Here is an 8,380-nt window from a genome sequence, read left to right as displayed (position 1 = left end):
GAACCCCCGCGCGCGCGTGGCCGACCGGCCGCGGTCGCCGCCGCGATCGGCGCCGGCGCGTCCTTTTATTTCCCTCTCTCTTTTCTTTTTCTCCCTCCCATTTCTTCCTTTTTCTTTTCTTTTTCCAACCTCCCTCTCTCTTTTTCTTTCTCTCCCTTCCTCTCTCCCCTTTTCCTTTTTCTTTCTTTTTTTTTTCCTTCCTCCTTTCTTTTTCCCTCTTCCCTTCCCCTCCCCTCTCTTTCCCCTGACTCTGCTCCCGGGCGCCCGAGCGCCGCTGTGCGCTGGCCCCACCCGGCCGTGCCGCACGCGCGCACGCCGTGCGCTGCCGTGCCACGCACGCGCTCGCCCCTGGCCATGCCGTGCGCCGCGCCGTGCCCACGCCCCGCTCTGGCCGCGTCGTGCTGCGCCATCCGCGCGACGCGCTGCGCCCCGGGCCGCGCCACGCCGCCCCGCGCGCGCACGCGGCCGCGCCGCCCGCCGTTCGCCGCGCCGCCCGCCGCTGTTGCACCCCGCCTTGCCGCCCGCGCCGCTCCTGTGCCGGCACAGCACCACGTACGAGCTCGGCGCCCTCCCCGCCACGCCGCGTCGCGACGACAGCGTGCGACCGAGGCGCCATTAATGGTCCCTCACCGGCCACCACCGCCCCCCGCCTTCCCCCGGCTATAAAGCGGCCCTTCGCGCAGCTCACCACCCACACAACCCTCCACCGCCGCCCAGCCCGCGCCTCCCCAAGCCCAGCGCCGCCGCCGCGCACCGCACCACCGCCGCCCGCCGGCCTCCGTCGCCACACCCCCCTGCTCCACCTCAGCCCGAGGTAAGGACGGGGAAGGAATCCCCTCCTTCCACTTCCCCTTTTCCCCCACTCCGAGCCGACATTGAGCCCTTGGCCGGCCGGATTTGGCCGCGCCGGCGCCCTGCCTTCCCCTTCCTCTGTTTGGCACGGGGGAGAGGAAGGAGGAGGGTGTTTTTGCCCAAAACCCCCTCCCCTTCCTGTTCCCTCCAAGAAAACCCCCCCCCTCTAGGAGCACCCCTGTCCATTCCCTTTTACAAATGAAACCCCGCATGTTTTGTTATTTCAATTTGAACCCTCCAATGCATACATCCAGATATACTTGACAACCTTTTAGCATGACTAGGGAAATTCTAGGATTCGCGAATAGACCCTTACTCTTTTCGGATAGTTACGAATAAGCCCTTGGACCCCCGTTTAAGCCCTGAAACCACCTTTAGCGCGTCATTTTATGTGCGAAACGACCTCCGATTGACCCGAAACTTTACCACGCCCTTTCTAGCATAGTTCTAGCCATGCCATTAAGAAACCACCCAAAAATATTACCTCTACCTCCGTAACTAAATTATTTCCGATTCGAGCTCGACGATAAAAGCTTTTACTTCTTGTGCTTGATTGTATGTCTATTTGTTTGCGTCGTAGGACACGGAGTGAACGAGGAAGGTCCCGACCGTGACCAAGCGAACGAGGACCAGTACTGCGACCCCGAGCCCGAGGGGCAGTGCTACGATCAGGACTTCTCGCAAGAGTTTGACGATGGCAAGTTCAATTCCGCCCTTTGATGCATGTTTCTGTCCTAGTTTTTATAAAACACAACCCAGTGACCTGTTTTATAAAATTGCATGGTTTTGCGTGCTGAAAACATGGTAGGATAGCCACCCTTGTTTGAGATAACCCTACCTTGACCACCTGATTTTATAAAGAAAATGTGTGTGTGTGGGAAGGGATACAATGTGGTTTTGAAAGACGAGTTAGACGGGATGGATGGCATTTCTGTGTGAATTGCCGTTGGTGTGCTCGTACCTGTGTGGTTGAGCGAGGAAGGGAGATATCCATCCTGTCACCCCTAAGGACCGAGTTGATGTGACATCTCACCTAGCTTTTTGTCGTGCGAACCACTTGACCGTTGTAAGGGCAACGGCTTAGCTTAAATCCCACTAGTTAGCTTGATAGCCATCAGGAGAGCTGAGAGCAACGGGTGATCAAGGAGACGGGATAAGCTCTGTGTGACTTATGCCCCGGTTAAACCTCGGAGATAGGTCGAATGACCCCTTGATGGATCCCGTGATGGCTAGTCAGGTCTAGCTAAGGTGGGTAATGGCTTTGATGGGATCTGCACCGGCACTAAGGTGTTCGTGCTGTGGTACCCCACCTGTGGGTAAAGTTGCACACCTCTGCAGAGTTAAAATCTATTCGAATAGCCGTGCCCACGGTATTGGGCAGGTTACGGTGTGGTCACATAACTAGTGTTTATCTCTGGGAATGGATGGGCTGGTGTGAGTTGTTTGGAAAGTGTCCGGCAGTTGTGCCGTGTGCTACGGCGGACGGGGAGTCCGGTAGCAGTTTAAAACGTGGATCCTGTGTGGATCAACATTGTGTGTTTTTGGTGCCAGAAAACTCGTTTTGGAAATCATTTTTAAACGAACCCTTGCATACAGTTGAGTTTTTCACAAATGAACCATAACCTATCCTTGGATTGTCCTGTGCATATGATTACTGTTATACCCCCCCCCCCCCCCGTGGGTGTGATTGGACTTGCTGAGTACGTTTGTACTCACCCCTCTCTTACTTTTACAGTGGAAGACCCAGACTACATCCCCGAAGACAACGAGTAGGGTTTCGTCCTGCACCCAGCCTTGCCTGTGGTTGAGGCCACCGTTGGATTCCGCATGGCGCAAGACTCTGATGATCCTTTGTTCGTAGCCAGTGTAGTTGTGTGGGTTGTGGTTGTAATCCTCGCGATAGTGGCGCTTCACTGCCCGTTACCGCGTAGAGTTGTACGGTGATGTACCATCTGATGTAATAAAAGTGTTATCAGCCTCCTGGGACTGATAAACCGACACTTTTAAGTCTTCCCTGATGGGGGGAACGCTTCAGTCCTGTATGATGGTTTGTATTCCCTTGGGTGTTGATATTGTGTTTTGGATGGGTCCCTGTCCTCCCTTATATATCCGAGAGGCTAGGGTTACAAGGATACTAACCAACACCAGCTAAGGAATCGTACCAGAATATATCTTGAGTAGATTCCTTCTGTATCGGTTAGCTCTATCTCCTACTTAAACGGGATAAATAAGAGATAAATGAGATAGATAAGAGATAAGACAGACTTAATCTCTTAAACCTCTTTAAACTAAGTTATGTACACAGTCCCGTGGCCCCGGGTCTGACAAGCCTCGAGCTCTTCGTAGCTGAGTACTGCAGGCTTCTCGAGTACTTTCGAAGTAGTCTTTTGCTTCTTTCAAAGTTTCGTCTTGAAGTCCTTCTTCAAGTACTTACTTGGCTGCATCGAAGCTATGAGGTGCTCATGCCCCGAATTTTGTTTCTGATATGGTGTGCGATTGAAAAATCGCACTCCATATGGAGTAGCCTCCGAGCCTTAGGTGAATCGAAGAATCAGGCTGAGGGTCACTTTAGTCTTGAATCTTCCTTACTCACTTTTTCAAACAAACTTGAAAAAATAAGTAGTCGATGCCACGTACCCCGCAGCCCCCGAGCCTTGAATCCAAATCCCTCAAAATTGGAGATAAGGATCCAAAAACCGTGGCATGTGAGCTAAAGATATGAACATGGTAAATTACCAATGTGATGGTACAAATGATGGAAGTTAGATCATTAAATCGAAAAACCCTTTTTTCAGGCCAATTAACTCTGAAAAAATGATTAACCGAATATTTAATCTAAACAGTACACCAAATGACCCCTCATCTTTGGAATATTTCCAAAAAACGGCCTTTCAACTTCGAAACAGTAAATGTTTCCCCAGCCGCTGGTTATTTAACCCCGTGGCGAAAGTGAGAAAGACTGTGCTTCCAATCTGCAATTTGCCAAGAGCCGCAAAAATTCCCAAACAGAGCCACACGCCACCGCCATCCTCCCGAAGAAATCCCAACCCTCTAGATCTCCCCGCCCGTCTCCCCGCAGCCCCCGAGCAACTCATGGCGAGCGAATCCGAAGATGGCGCCCAAGAAATCAGAAGCAGAAGGGAAGAAGAAGGAGGCGCAACCACCGATCGGGGAGTGGACACACAGTAAGTGTTCCCTCAACGATCTTAACAGACTTGTATCCGAGGGGTTGCTGCAAGACAAGAATCTTGTCAATTGGCACCCCTCTTACCGTGAACCTTTCCCTATGGAAAATATCGATGAAATCGTCATATTTTACCATTTTGCCGAACGGGGATTGGCCCTCCCCTCTTGTTCTTTCTTCCGCGGCCTTCTTTATTATTACGGCCTTGAGCTCCATCACCTCAACCCAAATTCTATTTGCCATATTTCTATTTTTATCCATTTCTGTGAAGCCTTCCTCGGAATCGAGCCCCACTGGGATCTTTTCCGCTTCCTCTTCCGCGTCAAGCCACAACCCACCTCGAAAAAACTTTCTGTTGTAGGGGGCGCCGGCATCCAACTGCGTCAGCAGGCCGGCGAAAAGTACCTCTCGTACAAATTCCCCTCCAACATTTCCGGGTGGAAAAATCATTGGTTCTAGATTGAAAACCATGCCCCCCCACTCCTAGAAAAAACAAATAACCCACCTGTAGTGAGGCCGGAGTGGAATCTTGAATTTTTCAGGGGGGACCGGGATCAAGTCGAGGAATTATTAGAATTCATAGAAGCTAACAAGCTGATGGGGGTGACCGGCGCTTCCGTTATGTTCTCTTTCTTCAAACGCCGAGTCCAACCGATCCAACTGCGCCACCAACTTGGATTCGAGTACACAGGCTTTGAAGATCCGTCTCGCATGTGCGCAGAGGAGCTGTCAGACGACGACGCACTCCTCCGAGTCAGGCGGGTACTGCTGGACATGGACGCCATCCCCTACGTCCCAGAATTGTTTTCTGCGCGAAATGCTCCAATGCCGGTGAGTATTCGACTACTTTTTGTTGGAGACAAACTCTGTTCGGCCGCTGCTAACTGAAAAATCTTCTACAGGGGCACACAGAACTGTACCGCAGCTACCCGCCGCAACCCGACATCCCCCAGCCAGACCACCTCCTCCCCAGCGCCGCTGTCGAAGCAAAGAGGGCTCGCATAGCCCAGGCCCTGCCCAGCAGCGAGTCCACGGAGGACGAGGGCCATCTGGTGGAGGAGGAAGCTGAAAGGGAGGCAGGAAGGGATAACTACTCCAGGCCAGCCGTGGAGTTAACCGAAGCCCTACCTCAGGTGCCGCAGGGTCGGCGAGTAGTGCGCAAGCGAAAGGCGCAAGAGGTCGAATCTTCCAGGTACTGGTTTGCTGCTTTGATGAGTTGCCAAATATCAGTATTATTATACGACAGTATCCACTTGTATTCTTCCCGCTTCTTCACCCAGGACTGAGCTCGAAGAGATGGGAACAGGTCCATCCGCCACCACAGCCGTTACCATTGCCGTGGCGGGGACCACACCATCGGCTGAGCAAACCCCGCCGCCAGCAATGGAAACTCCACGACGGGCCTTGCGGGTGAAAAAGGCCGTCAAAAAGAAATCTAAACTGTAAGTTTGCATCTGGTCGCATAAATATCCTGCTCTTTTCGACTTGTATAATAATGACTTCGACATCATCAGGGCTGCAAGCGCGGTGCAGCTCCAGCTGGAACCGGCCACGACTACCTCAGCCCCCGAGTCGTCAACCTGAGCTGAGTCTTCCGGCGCGGGGCCAGCCACAGCCGCTCCAGCCCCCGAGCCATCGGCGCCTGGGGAGTCAGCGCTCACGGAGCCAGCCCCCGAGGCGGACGCGACGCTGCCCGACTTGCCGCCTCCCGGACTCCAACAAGGCGAAGCCGAAACCGGTGGCGAGGGACAAGTCGAGGCCCCTGATGCCGCGCCTACAGATGGTGCAGGTAAGCATCTGACCACCCGCGGCTAGCTGCCGGGATCCAGGCACAATGCGCTGAAAACATTTGTGCTTACAGGTGCCCAGCGGCAACCACCTGAAGAAGCCGCCGGGACGTCAAGGAGTCCTGGTGAGATACTGAAGGCCGGGCCCGGGTACAAAAACATCATCAACACCGACCTGGTGGATGACCCCATGCTGACTAGCTCTGGGCGTTTGGGATTACCCGAAATTTCGGGTCGGTTAATTCGGGTTATAATAAATTTGGGTTTTGAGAACTGCTACCCGAAATTGTACCTAGTATTTTAATACCCGAAATTTTGGGTACCCAACATTTCGGGTTCGGGTTCGGGAATACCCATACTACCCGAAATCAGCACAAAGTCAATTTATATAGCAGAAAATCAAGAAAAAGCAACAGCATAAACAACACTCCAGCACCCATACGTTCAAGCAACAACTTTATAGCAGCAAAAACAACATTATAGTTGAAATATGACACATAATTTAGAAGCATTACATTTCAGCAGCAATACTTTATAGTAGCAATACATTCGAGCAACAATACTTTATAGTTTATATTATTTATAGTAGCAATACCAATACATTGCCAAGTAGCAGTAATACTTTAATTTAAAGTAGCAATACATTCCAGCACTAATACTTTAAAGTGCATGTTCGGGTGGCAGGCCTGTTCGGGTATTTCGGGTATTTCGGATACCGCGGGTTGAAACCCGAAATACCCGAAATTAATTCGGGTTTTCGCATATGCCACCCGAAAATGTTGTTCGGGCTTCGGGATTCGGGTTTTTCGGTTTTGGGTTCGGGTTTTCTCGTGTTTGGGCTTCGGGTTCGGTTTTTATGCCCGGAGCGAATGCTGACGGCCGAGAACATAAAGACCTTCAAGAGAACCTTCAAGGAACTGTACAATTTTTCCATGGTAAGACCTGAGTATTGTTCTGCTTGTACATATTGACAAGTTATTTTGACTCAATCTCCACCGTTACGCAGAATGTGATCACTCACTCCCAGAAGAAATCAGAGAAGCTGAGCGCGGTTGTGAGTGGTCACCAAGAGCTGGCTGCCCTGGACAAGCGCATCTCCGACGAGCAGACGAAAAACCGCTATCTGCAGACGGAGCTTGACATGCTGAAACAGGAAAGAACTCGAGAGACTTGGCTGCTCAAGAACGACCTGCAAAACCTCGAGAAGGCAAACTCCAAGCTTCAAAAACAGCTCAAGGAGCAACAGGTGCACCAAGAGCAGCTCAAGGAGCAAAAGAAAGCGCACCAAGGTAAGCCCTCGCTTCCCTCGGGTACTTTTCCTTAATGGGTTCCCCTGGTTGCTGAAATATCTTCACCGCAGAGCTTAGGAAAATCATAAAATACAACGAAAAGCTGCTTACTAACGTGAAGAAAAAAATGCTGTATCGCTGTACAGATGACGTCAAGAGGCTGCAGAAGGTAGTCGCCGATACTAAGGGACAGTTCGCCGACTGCCTTCGACAAATCAAGACGCTAGGCGAGGAAAAGGGACGACGGGAGAAGGAATTAGAAATTTTCAAGGAAGCCACCCAGGAACTGGTGGACATGGTGGATCCACCAGAAGAAGGCGAAACAAGCCCGCGGCCCTTGCTAGAACGACTTCGCGGAGCCCCACAAAAGGTGGTCAGATTCCTCTCGGAAGCCCCGGTCGCATGCGTCAGCCACACCCTCGCCTTCGTGAAGTCTTTTATGCCGAGGGCACAACTAGAGATATTTGCTCAGGGCATGGCTGCGGATTGCACCGAGGATCAATTCGACCAATACCTCCAAGAAGCCCAACCTGTAGCAGAACAAATAGTACAAAGTGTACTGCAAGATTAGGGTGTAAAAAACAAGTATTTACTTCCTTGTATATGTAGTTTCTTTGATGTCTCCACTTGTGTGCCTCGGCTGAATTGGCATCCAGGCTTAAAAGGCTAAGTAGTAGATACTACCCCGGGTGCAGCGACCCTGAAGGTAGCCATAGCTCCATGTAGGAACTCATCTAACAGGTTAACCACAACCCGATCGAGCGGGTGTAAACTGCTAGAAAAGAACGCGAGCGTCGTCGCGAAATTGCCGTGCGTAAGGCAGAAAAATGAAACTACCCCGAGTGCATCGACTCTGGATGTAGTCAAGGTCGCTCCTCATATGAGTGCGCTCAGCGAGTTACGTAGGAACCTGACAAGCGGATTGAACCCGTTGGGAGCAAACGCGGGCATTGCCACGGGTCTGCCGAGTCTAAGGCGAAAAATGAAACTATCCTGAGTGCAACGACTCAGGATGTAGTCGAGATAGCTCTTCACGCGAGCCCATCCAACAAACTGGGTATAAACCAATCGAACGGATCGATTTTGTTGGAATAAATGCGGTAGCGAGCGACCATCCAAGGTCGCGGCGGAAGTCGATTCGTAGAAGGTAGGAACGGAGCCGAGGCTTCCATCAAAAAATGAAGTCGATAAGATATAAACGTGGCCGTAACCTCCATAAAATTCATGATAAGAAGTCAATTTATATAAATGTTGCACGTGGCCGTAGC

This window comes from Panicum hallii, chromosome 6 (assembly GCF_002211085.1).
Source record: "Panicum hallii strain FIL2 chromosome 6, PHallii_v3.1, whole genome shotgun sequence".
Lineage (NCBI taxonomy): Eukaryota > Viridiplantae > Streptophyta > Magnoliopsida > Poales > Poaceae > Panicum > Panicum hallii.
The sequence above is the reverse complement of the archived record's forward strand: the minus strand, read 5'-3'. Positions refer to the sequence as shown.